Genomic DNA, 17,362 nt, shown 5'->3' with positions numbered 1-17,362 from the left:
ATTTTGATGCACGCGCATCATACAGCGAGACTTTCAGGCAATTTTTTTTATAATGTGAAATGTATCTATGTTATTTTGTGCACTTCCTGATTTTCATATAAGCACTCAGAAGTTGAGTAATGTTTGGGAATATTTGCATAATTATTCTGACACAAATGATATATATTTTACACATCCCCAGAGCAATGTGGTCATGTGTCTGCAGGCCGGGGCTGTGCTGTGGTGCATACGATGCTCGGAGGCCAGTGTGGAGTCTGTACGGCCATGGAGGAGGATGTTGTCACCATCAGAATGTGGAAAGGACAAGGTGCTTTCTGAAGTACCTGTAAAAGCAAAGTTATTATTATTGTTAGATGCATCACTATTGTCCGAGGGTGTCGGGATGTAAATTATTTCTGTGTGTGGAACTGTAACTTGGGATGAGTGAAAATTGAATGTTGCTGTGATATTTGTGAATTCTGTGTTACGCTTCTAACACAAAAATTCCTGGAATTATGCCATTTCACTCCTTCACCTAATTACGTGCCATTCGCAATTTGTGGTAAAAGTTTAGGCGAATGCACAGAAGCACTAAAATCTGAGTGGGTTTTGTTTGCAATGCTCTTGTTTAAATGCATCCTTGCTCTAAAAATTGGTGTGAAAATTTGATGATACATTTCTCACTAAAATATAGCGTGAAATGACAGATATACATTGAACTGAATTTTCCTAATTGTGCGGTAATTTAGTTTATTCACAAAAAGTAAATTAGTAACCCTGAGCAAAGCACTACGCTACGCTCGCGTAGTTTGCAAAGTTTGCGCTACTTCGCACTACCCGAACTGCACGCAACACAGTGCAAACACGCATAGCGTAGCATAGTACAGCAGTCATTTTTTGCTTGCTCGCGGTCCTCAACGTCAAGTTGCTGATCGCAAGCGGGGAAAATAAACCTCCCAGTGAGATTTTCAACCTGGGGATGTCAAGTTTCTCATTACGAGTGGTCGCGTATGCTCGCGATGAGAAACTATCAGTCCGCGTTAGGAAAAGCTGCCGCTCGAGTAAAAATCTACTTGAGCGGCAGTAAAAGACAGCTCGCACTGTGCAAGATGCCGTTTTCAATGATTGCACAGTGCGGACAAGCATCCAGCACAGTGCCAATCATCGCGAACAGGGTACTAGCCAGTCCGGTTAGTATTACGCGTAGCTTGCGTAGTGCAAAGTGCACTTCTCGTAGCTATGCGTAGTGCTACTTCGCGAACTACGCCCAGGGTTATAAATTACCTGTATTTCACACAGCTCCAACTGCAACTTGCTATGCATCACACTAATGGCCTGAGTATGACTTTGGAGGTGCAGTGGCAGGTTTTTTTGACGTTCCCTCGGCGGTGACCTGAAAATGGGTACCTCAAAAAGAAAGCTCAAATCGACAAAAACAGTTTCTGCGCGGCATGGACTGGTCTGTATGCACACAGGGTGGCACATCTTCTGCCTCCCTGTATGCATCCACATGCAGAGGAGGCACAGGGCGCCCTGCAGGGCCCCTTTGTTTCCCCTCCACCATGATGTTCATGGAGGAGGAACCTCCATGACACCGCCAGCGGAGAGAAATTTGTAATATGCTTGGTGGGACTGCGACAGTCCTGCCAAGCATATTGCAGCCTCCTGACTGCCGCAACACCATCAGGGAATGGTGGTTCCCTGGCGTCTGTGGCAGGGTTGTGGCAGTCCCACCACCCAAATTGTAATGGAGCAATGACCGCCACCAACACTCGCCCATGAGTTAGGCAGTATGTGGAACGTCAGACTTGTAATCGGGCCCTTAGAATGCAAGCTGTGCAAGCATTAGAAGTGACTCATTTAGTGCTGTGGTGCCTGGCAACATTCTGGGTGTGTAGGTCTTTCAGCATTTGTTAAGGCATCACACTGATGAGCAGCTTCCATTGAGGGGCCAAGTGCTGACCTCTTGCTGGGTCAGGAGAATTTTCAATCCGGACAGGAAAGAGACACCTAATCTACTATGCTCTCATGTGTAGTAGCAGTCCGCACAGGTCTCTTCCTAGTTGTGTAGCAGGGTGCCTGTCAAGTCATCTTCTTCTGCAGCGGGATATACCATAACAATGCCATTTCGGTCTCACCTGGCTGTCGGCTGTGGTCATGCTCAATTACCTACTTGGAGAGCATTTCCAGTTTTCCTCAGGTTCTCATAGATGGACTAACCACATCCTTGTTTTTGGTGATTCCTTATTCAGGAATCTAAGGTGCATTTTCTGAAAGCTTCTATTTACAAGCTCCTGATCTTAGATTGACTTCCGAGCAAGAATATTACTAAGATGACTGATACCCAGCCGCGGCCAGTGCAGGTAGCAGTGGTGGGGTGGTAAGGATGAGTGGGGGGATTTCGACAGATTATGACAATGGAAAATGTATTATTTATTTAGTTTTCCCTCACCATCATCTGTTGAAATCCCCACAGACCCGGCCCCACTGTCCCACCTCTCTTACCTACATGGGCCACGGCTACTGACACCATTAATCTATTTATCAAGCTTCCCAATTCATGAAGGATGCAGCACATGATTCTCTAGGACTTTCAGTTCCCATCTCACCTTATGTAAGAAGTGCTTTCCCCTCACCAAGTGGTGTCGCAATGCACCCATAATTTTTTCAGTGGGATTGTCAATTCTTCAGGCTTATTTTTGCCCCTTGCTTTTATCCAGCCAGCTCTGGGTTCTTGGGGACTTTTCAGCCTAGTGTCCTCATTGCTGTCCAGTGCTTTCCTAGCCTGAGGATGTTTTTCTGCTACTCTTCCTCCATCTTCGACCAGCATTTTGAACTTTTCATCCTGGGAAGTTTTTTATGCCAGAAGGTTGTTTTCTACCAGATTCTTCAGATCTGCAACTCAACATTGCAGACTCTGGCCCTCCATACACTGGTCTAATTATGTGAAGGCATTGTAGCCACAGTGCAGCATATTCCCAACAATTCCAAGGCCAGAAAACTTTCAACCAGGTTTTGCGGCCTGTAGGTCTATTGCTTGCAGCCTTTGTTTTTACTTAGGCTTGATTTTTTTATGATACTGTATCTCTCTGAATTTCTCTACTAGTCTGCCTTTTATTACTGCAACCCTACTCCTGATTTGAGCACTTCCAAAGTACCATGAAGACTTTAGAGTTGTATTTCTTCTCTCCTAGGTTCAGAAAGTGCTGAACTATGGCAGTTACTGGAAGGATTATGTATATTTATGTCGCGTTTTGCAAGTCCCAATACTGAAGTATCACCTTCTAGGGCATCTCTTGGTGAAATGATTGGGCCCTTACTGTTTTATGCTGTACATTAACAAACTTGAACAGATATTGGTAGAGGTGGGTGTAGATTGTCCGCAAGTTAAAGGCAGATCTTTATCTGTCTTGCTATATGCAGCTGATGCTGTTCTCATGGTTAAAATGGCCGGGGACCTACAAACCCTTATAAATGCGTTTGTGGGATTTATGGAAGGGTAAGACCTCAATACAAATATTAGCAAATCTCACGTCATGGTCATTGGCCCAAAAACCACAAAGACGTTACCCTTTAAGATTGGCACATTGCCCCCTACACGTGTCAACAGTTTTCCATTGCTGGGGTTACTGTTTGATGCCAAACTATGCTGTATCCCCTTGTTCAAAGGAAAGTTGTGTGACTTTGATAGGACCAATGCTGCTGCATGGAATTATGTCACTAGATAGGGTACAAAACCGATTAGTGCCCTTTTGCATGTTTTTCATGTCAAAACTATTTCCAAGGCCATCTACGAGAGTGCAACCTGAGACTCTATTAAGCAAGACTCACTACAGGTGGCAGAGAATACATTCTTGAGATGCCTCCTTTGTGATCCCCAGAGTACCTCCTTGCATTAGTTCATGAAGAATTGGGGGTCAGTTATCTTTCGTATATTATTTCTCTTGGCCCCCTCTTGTTCTGGGTTGATATATAGACTAACGAGGCCCAGTTAAATACAGCAATCTTGCATGATTTTTATATACCTTCTCTTTGCCCCGCATATCACATGGCTTAGCTATGTAAAGACTTCCTTAACTGATTTGGGAAGGGGTCACTTGTTTGCTTGCCCCCAAAACATCATGAAGGCAGATCAAGGTTGGATTAAAGATAACCTTTTAAACTTTAGACAATCAGAGAGAGAATATGTGGCTCTTGACATGGTTTCGGGCAGGAGGTACATGTTATAGAAAACCCATCCCCTTGTATAAACCCCACCTCACCACCGTCACCTCTGCCCATGCCCGTTTTCTGGTCACTAGATTCAGGTTTAATATGTTGCCCCACCTACTTGTCTTCCTTCAGGGTTGGCATGAGCTTTCAACCTTTGCATCCTGCAGCTGTGGCCAGGTGCCTCTACAGGACACCCTGCACTTTACCCTGTTTTGTAAGTTTTATTAAATTTGTAGAAAGACTTACTTGCTCTCCTTCTTAAACATCTGTGATTTCAAGCAAGCCCACCCGGCTCTATTGTTTTACAACTGTTATCTGATGACATTGTATTTCATGTAGCTAGATTTCTAGCAGCTACAGTTAGATCTAGGAACCTCAATGGGGAACAACTGCTTGATGAAAGGTAATTTTATTTCTTATATTACTTGTTGTTCTTTAGCAGTTGCTGCAAGACTATGTAATGGGGAACTGAGCAGTTGATTGACAAAAGTTTATTTCAGAAAATTGATTCCTTAAAACTTACAGACAATAAAACAATCATTAGAATACAATATTTCGAAACTGTTAAAACCATTTAAAATCTCTTAAAGCCTATCATAAAAAACGCTTAAAAAATGTAAAACAATTCTCATAACACAGCAAGGAGTAAAAAATGTGTATGTGTAAAAGAAGCAACCAGCGCAAACAACCAATTTATCCTGGTCTAGAATTTGAGGCCTTTAGCTTTCCATATATGCCCTGCCATGCATAGAAACTTACTTACAGCAAAAACATTGTAAATGGATGTGTTACCCCTCAAGATTCTTGTTGCCTCCAAGTATCTCATGCCATAATGCCAAGATCTACGCATCCAATCTTTTGGTAGATCTGGAATTCTGGGTCAATGGCAAAGGGCTAATCCCACCGACACAAACAGGCTTTAGGGCTGGAATGGGCACTCTCACAAACTTATCCGCGCTAACCCTACTGGCTAAAAAGGCAATCGCTAATTCTTCCACGCTTTCCACCTGCTTTTTAGACTTGACAGCGGCTTTCGATAAAGTCCCCAGATCCAAACTTTGGGCAAAAATGAAAGCCTGGGTCGCGTCGCCAAAGCTACTGGGAGCAATAATAGAGCTATACTCGCACACCTGGGTTCAAATAAAAAAAGGAGATGGCCGAAGTTTAACAAAGAAATTCACAACTTTGAATGGCCTAAAACAAGGCTGCGTGTTGGCCCCCAGCCTTTTTAACATCTACACCGCAGACCTAGAAAGTGATCTACGTACAATCCAGGGAGATCCACCAAAACTGGGACAAACATCCATAGTTAGTCTACAATATGCAGACGACATTGTGCTTCTCTCAAAAACCCCGATCGGCCTACAACGTTTGATTTCCCAACTCGCGTCTTATATCACCAAAGCACAATTAACCATAAACCTTAAAAAATCAAATATCTTATGCTTCTCTAGCTTCAGAAAGAAAAAAACAAAATTTGTATGGAGGATAAATTCTTCCAAATTGACACAGGTGGATAAATATAAATATTTGGGCATTTCACTTGACCATCAATTAAAGTACAATCATCACTGAACTGGGGAAATCAAAAGCCAAACAGCTTCAATTCGCCTTTAAAACTATACAAACACACCTAAGTGGCAGTTCTACCGGCCATTTGCTAAAGATCGTGGCTGCCAAATTCCCGCCATCGCTTACATATGGCTCGGAAATGATGGCAACCAGGGACTCCACAGTGCTAAATCTAGCCCAATCCAGACTGTTTAAAAACCTCTTCTCGATACCAAGACACATCTCACAAGCACAAATACGCTTGGAATATGGACTAACTAATCAGACTCCGGCAAGACAAGGTGCTCTGGCCAAATACTACTGGCGCATGAGGGATGTTGAAGATGATACCCTTGCCCATCTCTGCTGGCTAGAGGTAGAAAAACAGGCCGGATCCTCCAATTCAATATACAAATCTCTCAGGCAAGCGCTTGTTTCATTAAAGCTGGAAGAAATCTGGCTTTCACCCATATCATACAACGCCTTTAAACACTTCATCAACAAAGCCATCAAACAAGCATCGCTGCTAATGGACAATGCCGTAGTGGCCGGAAAACGTCATGCCTGGATCATGCTGTCAACTTACAAACATCTGAAACCCCAGCCATATTTGCAAGACTGCTTTAGGGACTACTATAAGAGGAAACTAAGCCTTTTGAGGCTGGGATGCTTCTTGAGTAAAGACCTCACCCCCAATTAGCAACGGTCCTGGTCAACTTCTGCCTGTCGTCTCTGTGGCAACCCCACGGAGTCTTTATTGCATTTAATATGCATATGCCCTGCCCTGCAGAAAATAAGGAAAACGCTTTTGCTACCACTTTTAAGAGAAGCCCAGGTGAGAACTTGCAGGGCGGCTGTGATAGAATGCCTCAGCGGGTCCCGGATACAATTAGCCTGCAAAACTATAAAATTCCTGGCTCATGCTGCAAAAGAGCTAGAAAACAAGGCAATAATTAAAGATGACTTCAGGCAACCGGCCTCATCACGGCTGCCCCCGGACTCCCACTCCCCTTCCTAATGGTTACTCCTTTACTTTCACCTTTCTAGGTTGTGTTCTCCTTTCCGAGTCAAAATGCGCATTTTTCACCAAACTCATTCATTTCCCAAAGTTCTCGCTTTTTTCCTAGACCAATTATCAGTTGTTTAGCAGCTCCAACGAAACAGCCTCGTCTTCCCTCAGCCACATTTTTATAATAGTATACTGTGATTGTGTATTTGTCTAAGCCTGTTAAGATTAGGTTTCAAACTTATGATTTTCTAGGTGATTTTAATTTTGTTTTTATGCTGACCTTTCGACGTACATGCTGTTTGTATGGTGGTAAGACTCACCCTTTTACGATTTTTATAAATCAAATAAAAGTATTTTTGACTGTCATGCCATAATGCTTATATAATGGGTGTATTCATTTCCTCTAGGCTTTGCATATGCTGGACAGAAAAATAGCACATGGTGTGGTTTTATTTCTAGATAGCGGACACAAAGTGCATACAGATGAATGAACAGCACTCCTATTAGAGCTCCATTTATGGTTTTTATGACTACAGAATAAAGCACTTTCTGACTGACTGATTGGGACATTCGAAATGAGAGTACTCATATAACCAGCTTCTTTTTTCTAATTTAGCGGCTCAGCGTGCTGAACAGAACTTTGGAGTGCTTAGTCCGCACAGTTTTATCCCTTGCATTCCCAGGCAGTTGGCGGCTATCAAATTGAAAAATAATCTTTGTATAATTTCTCTCTCCTTAATCAATCTCATCTCTCCTATTTTGTTCTTAACATTTCCTACTCTACAACTCTATGTGCCTACATACTCTGTAACTTGGCTCTCTACTTTAACTTTGCCTACCTAACTTCTCCTTAAATATACCCAGTACACTTCACTTCTCTTTACGTCCACCTCCCTCTCATGACTTTGCCACATTTCTCTCTCTATGTGCCTACCTCACTGCTCTTTTTCCGTCCAACCTCCCACATCTCTCATCCAGCGACTTCACTTCTCATGACATCTCATCTTTATCTTTACATCACCACCCTGTCTCACTCCCTGTCTCTACAATCTCAACTGTCTCTCCCTCTCTCTCATCCCTTTCTGTATCTCACCACTCTGCCTAACCCCTGTATCTCATTTCTCTTCTCACATTTATCTCACTACCTCGCCTCTCTCAACCTGACCTTTCTCTCTCTCTACCTAAATGCTCAATTTACTTCAATTTTAGTTCACTAATTCAACTCTCCAACACCTCTTTCTACCACTGTCCATTTTTCTTCATCTCCTTAAATGTGTTATGTTTTTTCTCATTCACTCTGTCTCTACCTCTTTTTTCATCAATGCCTCTCTTTTTCAGACACAGACAACAACCTATATCTCTCTTTTCGGACCTCCTTTCCCACTTGAACTCCCCTTCTCCATCTCAACTGTCTCTCTTTGCCCCTTTCTTTGTAGATCCCTCTACTTCACTGTCTCTTCCTCGTTCTATGTCTCACAGCTCTCTCTACTGCCACATTCTCCCTCTACCCTTCGGTCCTCTCTCTATCTTTCTCTGTTCCCTACTCTCCCTTTCCCTAACATGCTTTTCTATACATCTTACATTTTGCCCTTACTGTTTATCATGCATCGCTTTGTTTTTCTCAGCTCTCTCCATCTATCTACCTCTACCTCTTTTGCTTTTACATCTCCCTATCTCATTCTAAAACTTTACCTATTGTTCCACTTCTCTTTCTCCACATATCGTCTCTTCCTTCTATACCTCAATTTTCTTGATTTCTTCTACATCAACCCTATCACTACCACCTTCTCCCTTTAATTCCTGTCCCTCACTATACAGTTCTCCTTATGTCTGTCCTTTTTCAGTCTCATGCCCTGTTCCATTTTTCTTATTCGGCCTGGACAAAGCTAACTGTCTCACCATAAAGTTGCAAACATATAAGTAGGAAAAGAAAAACAAAGCAGGGAAAGAGAATTTAGGAGAAAATTGTGCGATTTCAACAGATGGGATGGTGAAAATGTTAAGAACAACTGATTGATTTTCACAGTTGCAGCAAGAACTCAGCAGTGAAGGGGAGTCTTTTTGTGGACCTACCATTTCAAGCTTTATGTGCATAGTATATTTTAGTATCATATACGGGAAATATCCATTACAACGCAGTCATTACAATGACCTACATTTACAGCGCAACTGTTACAACGCAACTGCCATTACATTGCATGCCATTACAATGCACGCCATTACAACGCATGTCACTACAACGCATTCCATTACAACGCATACCATTACAATGCATGCCGTTACAAAGCATTATAAGGTAAGTAATGGAGATTTGTTTAATATTAGGGTGGGTATGGGTTTTGGGGTACATGGGAATAGTAATGTTTACCCCTACACTATCCTACAATTTCCCTACTGTTGCCCTCACTGGAGTGGGAATAGTAATTTTTACCCGTACACTATCCAACAATTAGTAACCAGCACTTACCCTACAGTTGCACTCACTGGAGTGGGAATAGTCATTTTTACCCCTACACTATCCAACACTTACCCTACTGTTGCCCTAAAAGTATTACGTGTAGTAATGGTAGTTTTAAAAATGCCGTGTAATGGCATGCATTGTAAAAACATGCAGTGTAATGTTAGTTGCATTGTAAAGACTGCGTTGTAAAAGCACGTGTTGTAGTTGCAGGCATTGTAAGATCACCATATACTATTCCACTAAGCATCGACCAAGTCACCCTTAGCATGTTTTCCTACAATGGATGTAGCAGGACATATAGGCGCTGCATTCCACATAAAACGTTGTTGTTGGAAATACAAAAATGTATATGCAAACTAATAAAGAAATGGATACACCAATTCTTGTTCAAGCTTCCTTTTGTCACTATTTGACTGTTGAACACTGGGCAGCTTGATGTTAGTTTTGCATGCCCCCCTTCTGAAGGTTTAACAAATGCATTAATATTGTTCGACATTACGAGGGCTTGAACATGCCAAAAAGAAGTAATAAATTCAAAGTTGTTCAAAACAGAAGAACCTAAAATATATCTCTCTTAGGGCCCCACAAATTGGCGCTGTTATGTGATTGTGAGGTTATGGCATTAGAGCAAACTTGGGATCTGTTTTCGGCTGGTCGGCACAACAATTCCATAAATGTTACATGCGTGCTTTTAATATTAGCTAATTGCAGATAAACACACATGGTGGATGTATTGGCAATGATTATTACTACCTTATCTTTAACAGCAGCCATTTTTATGGAAAATACGGTATTCCACAAAGTAGAAATCAACTGTGAGCCAAGATTGTACACTCGTGTATTACAATAAAGTCAATAAACACTACTCCCAAGTGGATAAAGCACAAGCATAAATAAAAGAAAGACACAGTTGAGAGGATTGCAGGATCACGTGATGAATATCAACTGCGCACAATCAAAAGCGCCGCACAGCATACAAACATCCCTGAAGGAGATGAGCGCCTGGCTGAATCGAATACATGCGCGTTTCAGAGAAGTGAATGTGCTGATACAACAAATCCCAGGGGTCATTAATGAAGCCACTCAGTAATTAGCCTCAGCACATGCCCGGCAGCGTATATGACGTAGTTGGACACAAAAATTCATACATGCAAATAATACACAAAGGGTTTCAGTGTCGAGTTGTATTCGCGTACAATAGAGGTAAAATATGTCAACGTACACAAGTAATTGAAATAAGCACCTCACGTCAACTTGACATTGGTCATCTCATTAAAGAGGTTGCAGGAGCCACGCCCAAAGTTCATGTTCTCTGTTTAATTGGGTAGGGGATCATCTGAAGGAGGAAGCATTTATAGGATGGTATTTGATACTTTAGCGTTCATGAATTATTTAATTTGTTTATATTTAACATATGTGCGTTTTTTTTTTCTGAACGTAAATTACTGTTCCAGCAATGTGGCACTCTTCTACTTTCAAACTGAACTCTGCTCAAGACCCCTTTCCTAAATACCTCGTTATCAGTCCTCTGCTGATATGTTGAACCAATTGCGGCCCCCTTTAAAAGGAGTGTCGGTTTTAAAGCTTGTCCACATAGCATTCTGAAGAATAGGATAAATATATGTGTGCAACCCGCTATAATCACTGTCCAACATGTAAGCAGGATTTGATTATAAGTACGTGTGGTTGACTGTTACTGGATGTAACTCTGCCAAACATATTTGTAGGAGAGGTGAAGAAGTTGTATGTGTAAGCTAGGGTGGTTACTGTAGCAAGTGGTACAATCTGCTTCCTCAACTCTTTCCATTGCCTTTCCTCTCTTAAGCTTTGACGAACCAGAACATCTGCTCATGATTGACAGTGGTTGTCAGCAAAGGACTAGCAGATTGATTCCTTAGGGACTACACTCACAGATGACAGTATGAATATTGTCTATTCACCCACTACGCACAAATCTACTTGAATGTCTTCTCTGCACCAAACCACCAATGGTTCAAATACTGGCTGCAACTAATCCAGACCTGGATGACCACCACATGCCTGAAACTCAACTACAATCTGAATTCCTAATAGTCATTAAGAACAGCAAGCAACAACTTGTCCAAACCTATCTCAATGACACGATCTTTGATGGATGTGAACAACAACTTTATCCATGACTCTCCAATACACCTTTGGCACAAGACCTCCTGATACAAGTGCTCCCTGCTAATCGTAGTGACACCATTTCACCCATAAATCCACTTTGGAGCTGCCTTTGAAGTATATGTACTTATGCATCTGGATAGTGCTAATGACTTGACACCCCTTTAAGGGCACCATGAATGCTATAGAATGACTCCTTAAGGGCATGATGAGATAGGACCATATCACTCCCACCCCGATGGAGCTCCCCTGCCTCCCTTTGCTAGCTTGCACCATTTCCAAAACCAACAGCATCATCTACGAAAATCCTCATGACCGGTCCCCATGACTGTCTGGCTGATAAGCTCTCTGGTGGGTCTTGGAACACTTGCAGCTAGGGGACTAACATACTGGAGATGAAAAAGTGCAAAAATGAAAATACACACAACAGCCTTGTACTTATTTGCACCCGGTATCTGGGGCATCTCCCTATCCATCAGGAATGCTTCAGCAAACCTCCAATCACTTGTTGACAGTTACTTTTCCCATGACCATATACAGAGCTTCAGTTTTGTCATACTAAATTCATACCTTATACATGGATACAGAGATTCTGGTTGTGGCCCACACTTGCTCTTTTCAAACTCGTAAGCAGGCTTTCTGGCTAGTTGGGAGAATGTTCAGGCTGTGGAAGAAGCCTGTGACACCTTTCTCCATTTAAAAGCAGTCACTTCAGTATCCTGCATGATGAATATACTGAAGGATGAAGGTGGTGACTTCCAAGCCCTTCTTTAACTGGCACCAATATTAATGTGCCTGTACGCTTTGTCTGGAATATTGTGAGATCACTCTAGCTAACATCTGGCATAATGGCTTAAAATCATCGATGATATGCAGATTGCCAACTTGCTCATGCTCCCACACCAGTCTTGAGAACAGGGGCCAATGCATCCTGGTGTAATGGACGGGTGAAAAGCATACAACAGTTTTGTTGAACCAATTTAAAGCATGGCATGGAGACAGGAGGGAAGAAGGAAGGAGTAGGCAAGGTAGCAGACAGACACTTTTAGGTGACCTTGGGTGCTCTTGAAGATGCAGGCTCGTTAAACTTCCACTCTCCTGCCCACAGTCAAGAGCTTACAGCTTAAACTCAACTGGAAGATTGAAAATCATTGTAAAATATCCCAAACTATTGAGTCACTATTGTGACCATTATGGCCATTGTGTCAAACGCAGTGACTATTCTTCATTGCCCGAGTTAGTTGTACAATAGCAGCCACTGGTGAATGCTGGATTGACAAGGTTATATGAGCCTCAGAATGGTAAAAAGCATGAAAATTGAATTTGGTGAAGGATACCCAATTCAAGCATGACACAGCTCTGTCATTCTCTGGGGGACCATTTGACAGATAGATTCTTGTGTCCTCTATACATATATAGATGTACTCATGGACATGGAGTTGAACAGTTTACCATCGCATATTTTATTTGCAGCTCTTTTGACATCAGTGCTTCTCCATAAACTCTCCAGAGTATGCTATCCCCAGTCCACCCTGCTTTCTAAAATGAAATCCAGTAAGCATAATATGGCAGCCTTTGAGAGTTAAGTAAATAACACCTTACGAAGAGAAATGCGCCTACTTAACACATTGACGCCTAAAGAAATGAAACAAAAAATAATAATAGAAAACAACTTGCAATGGGTAATGATATAAACCTTAATTAAGATTAATGTATTACAGTGAAATTACAATAGTCTGAAGCAATGAAGACTAAGTTCAAAACATTTTCACTCATATATGAGGCGATCGCGTTCCAAAATACTTATGGATATCATTTGGATTTACACACAGGGCCAAATTATGAGTTGGGCAGTTCACGGACCACCATATTCGAGGTGGAGCAGTGGTGTCACACTATGACCCCTGGACTGCTGACTCTGCCACAGAACCGCCGTTCCCTGAAGGTGGTGTGCAGTCAAGAAGCATCAATATGCTTTGCCGGCTGCCGCCGTGCCACCGAGCATATTACAACTTTCCTCACCACCACTGATTTCATGGGCTCTTTCCTCCATGAAAACAGTGGAGGTGAGGAAATAAATGTGACCTTGTAGGTCCCTCTTGTGCCTCACTCTATGTGGATGTACACAGGTGGGCAGAACATGTACCTCCTTGTCTGCATGTAACCCCAGTTCCAGTACCGTGTTCAAACTTCCTTTGAGGAACCCATTGTGGTGCCTATATTATAGGCACCGCCGTGGGATACGGCGGTAGTACTCACATCGGTTGGCGGTTCTGCCATTGCCTCGTCAAACTCGTAATAGGGCCCATAATGTCACCAAATTCTTTTGGTTTGTTCATTAACCTACCAAATCTACCCCTCTTTCACCTATCTCTTAACTCTCAATACAGCCTCTTGTTTCATCTACAAAGCCATCTGTCGAGTTTTGTTGTTTTCCTATCACATTCAGCATTTCTTGAATTGAAATCCTCATTTTCTAACCAATCAAAACTTTTCATTGCATATTTCCATGAATATTTTTACATTTCGACAATTTGGACATGTGCTAGACCCTACTATCACACAATTTTGCAGAATTATATTTCAGTTCCTTGACACGTAAAGGTTAGTAGTACCTACATTTTCCTTTAGTCACTTTTCCTAACTTTAGGCCAGTCACCCCTTTATATTTCCACTTCTTTATACCATGGTTGGTATCATAGCAAGCCTTATAAATTACATGGGCTTAATTTATTTTTTAGATTACCATTCTACTAGCTTGGCGTTAGAAAGCCATACACGTTTGGCTTTCATCATCTGTGTTCTTCCCTTCATTAATATAAAAGAGCTAAAACTAGTAATTTCACTGGAAGTTATCCTGTATGCCCACAATTGCCTTTGTACCTCCGTTTCTTAATTGAGATTTTTGTTATTAGCTTCTTGGAAGATAACCTTCAAAACTCTTTTGTATGTTAGAGTATACGCATTTGAAAGCATATTACAATAAGACGCTATATGATGCATCAATCAAGTAGGTAAATTCAGTTGTTTTAGGACATGTACACTATGTACACTCAGGACTTAAAGATATACCAAAAGTAAGTCTGGGATTAGATAAGCGTTTTTATACCGTAGAGGTATGTTGCTATAATAGTATGTTACTAATCACTTATAGAGGATGTTAGCATATGTTCCCCATTGTTATAAGAAAAGAACCTAAGATGACAATATGTCTAACTGTACTAACTGGTTGACTCCAAAACTGTCAACATTGAATTATCATATCATGAAATTGTATCTGTGCGTCTTTTTATATGTGTGTATATATTTTTTATGTATTTGTATATGTTTCTCTGTAGCCCTGAAGCATGCATTGGCTACTGGATTTTATTTGACTGACTTATCTTGATAAGAAAGAAAGTCCAATAAAGAACGATTTGAAAAATGAAACATCATTGAATTGGAAGTTCTTGGATGTGCATAAAAAGACTGTCTTCTACTTTTGAACTCTGTATATTATATTGTTGTGTGCTGAACCCTTTTGTGTTTTATGTTTTGTTTAGAACTCTTTCCAATCTCAGGAGTAGAGAAGGGTGTACTCCTTGGCTTCCTGCACCATTACTCACTTCCCATACATTGTATTGACAGGTGCGGACTGCTATTGCCTCAACCCTCAGGTCGCTATTATATATTAACCTTCAAAACCTTGTTTAAGCGCACAATGCTTGCATTTCCCTCGGATTCATAAACAGAAGTGGTATTGTGCTTGATAACAATTTCTCTTCAAGCACCCTTGGAACAACCCTAGCATAAATTCTGTTCCACTTTCACTAACAGTAATTTTTTGAAGATGTCCACATACACAAGCCTCATCTAAGAATTGTACTATAGTTTTCCTCTCTGATTTACGTACAATCTTGATTTCAAGCCATTGTGAAAAATGATTAATAATTCCAATCATATACTTATAGCCCATATCTTCTAACATGGGCTCCATCATATCAATCGTAAAGCTTTCCAATTCTTTCTCAAGACATGTTTGGACTCAATAGGATAGAAAGGAGGTCTAAAGGTGGTTTGTGTTTAGTCAGAGTTGTTACATTCAAAATTATTTCTAATCATACTATCTACATTTTCTGCTGCACTAAATATGCCATTCTTCATTTTTAATCAGCTTTGAATCCTTGATAGGTAGAAGTACATAACTTAGGAAGTCGACAACCTTACTTTTAACCCATGACACATATAATATGTCCTAATTATACTCTATGAGTTTTAACCCCTTAAGTGCTGCCTCGGTGCGTTGGCCGACGGCAGCACTACATCCCCAGTGCTGCGCACGACCATTGGACGTCCATTCAGCACTAGTTCCAATGGACAGCGCAGCACTGGGGAGGGATGTTTACTAGCAGCTATGAGGTTAAAGAAATGCGTGTTAGTCTTGGTGAAGTATTGAATAAACATTTGTGGTTAAAACTTTATTATTATTATTTTTTTGGTAAACCTTTATCGTTACATGAATCAGTTACATACACAAGCATGTTGACCCTCACGGTCGGCCAGCAGGACAAAAGTGGGCAAAACGAGCAATGCAAGTCACAAGCAGTACAAGAGTACGCCCCCCAGGACCTATGATGCAACTCAGGAAAGCATATCACCAAAGCGATAACAGGATAAAAGAAGGTTTCTTTTTTTTAAATTAAAGAAAAGCAGGATCTGATGCCGCACAGTTTAGCCATCTCAATTCAGGGGTGTCACGTAAAACAGGATATTCGCAGTCATGGCCACCGTAGGCAGGGCGTCGGCGCCAGTGCACATATTCAGGATATACAAAACATAACGAGTCCCTCACCTAAACAGTGGCTGCCCGCTGTACCGCATTGCATTAATAAAACATCCACCCCTAACATCGAACCCGTAAAATTCACGGTGAGTTACCCCTAATCAGTATCCAAGGAAAGGAGGAGCAAGAGAAAAAGATGCAGAAAGCCAAGAATTACAAAAAGAAAAAGGGCCATAGAAACAGAAATAACAAAAATCCCATCCCCCATCCCCCCACCCTGCACCCCTGCATACGGCTACGGCCTACCCCCCTAGCAGCGTGCCTGTCGCCCATCTCTAAACCCGAAATATAGAAGGAAGAAGAGTGAAAGAGAGAAAGAGACAATATTCCACATGAGAATAAAAGAAAAAGGGTTAAAGGAAAAAGACTAACTAGAACCCCACGATAGGAGAAAGAAAACGTGGGGGGTCCCCAGTATAGGTCCCCGCCCCCCCGCCGCCCATTGGCATTTCAATGATACCGGAATAGTAACAAAGCATCAAGGACACCATCTTAATCAGAACAGCAGTCACCGCTCAGCTCCTCAATCTACCCGGGCAGACAGACAATCACCCCGCGTTATTACAAGAGAGACCAAGTCACTAATGAGTCACGTAAACCCACTCAGCCCAATCAAAGAAACTCGTTCCAGACATTGTGTCACAAAATCAGGCCATCATGGTGGAAAGCAAGCCAGTCCGAAGAGAAGCCGGAAGTCCTGCAGTGCCTCGGAATAGTGTACACTCGAAAGCCATCCACCGCCGTTTGATCGTTCACTGTCAGGGGAACAGAATATTGCGCAGGAAGAATAGTAATCACGCAGTGTCTGGTTCCCATAGCGCGACACTGGGAGAGAGATAGAATCGCATCTGGTGAATTTCCCAAGGAAACTATGTACCCATGGGGCCAGGTGACAATGTCGCAATCCACTGGAAACAAGCTGGGAATTCCCCACATACAGTCATTCACCTCTCAGCCATCGATAAGGCTGCCTCAGCTCTCCACAAAAATGTCTGCGCGGTTAGGCATGTCAGGGGCCACACAAACAAAGTCCCTCAAAGGCGTGAATGGCTTCAGGTTCTCTCTCCATTGTACAAGCAATAAGAGCAGCCCCGTAGCGAACAGCATGCCGAGGGTATCCAATCTCCCCCGCGGCCTCCAGTGCGCACAGCCGCCGCCTTATTTGGGCCAGTCCTGTCGAAGT

Source organism: Lissotriton vulgaris, chromosome 5 (genome assembly GCF_964263255.1).
Source record: "Lissotriton vulgaris chromosome 5, aLisVul1.2, whole genome shotgun sequence".
NCBI lineage: Eukaryota > Metazoa > Chordata > Amphibia > Caudata > Salamandridae > Lissotriton > Lissotriton vulgaris.
Note: the sequence above shows the minus strand (reverse complement) of the source record.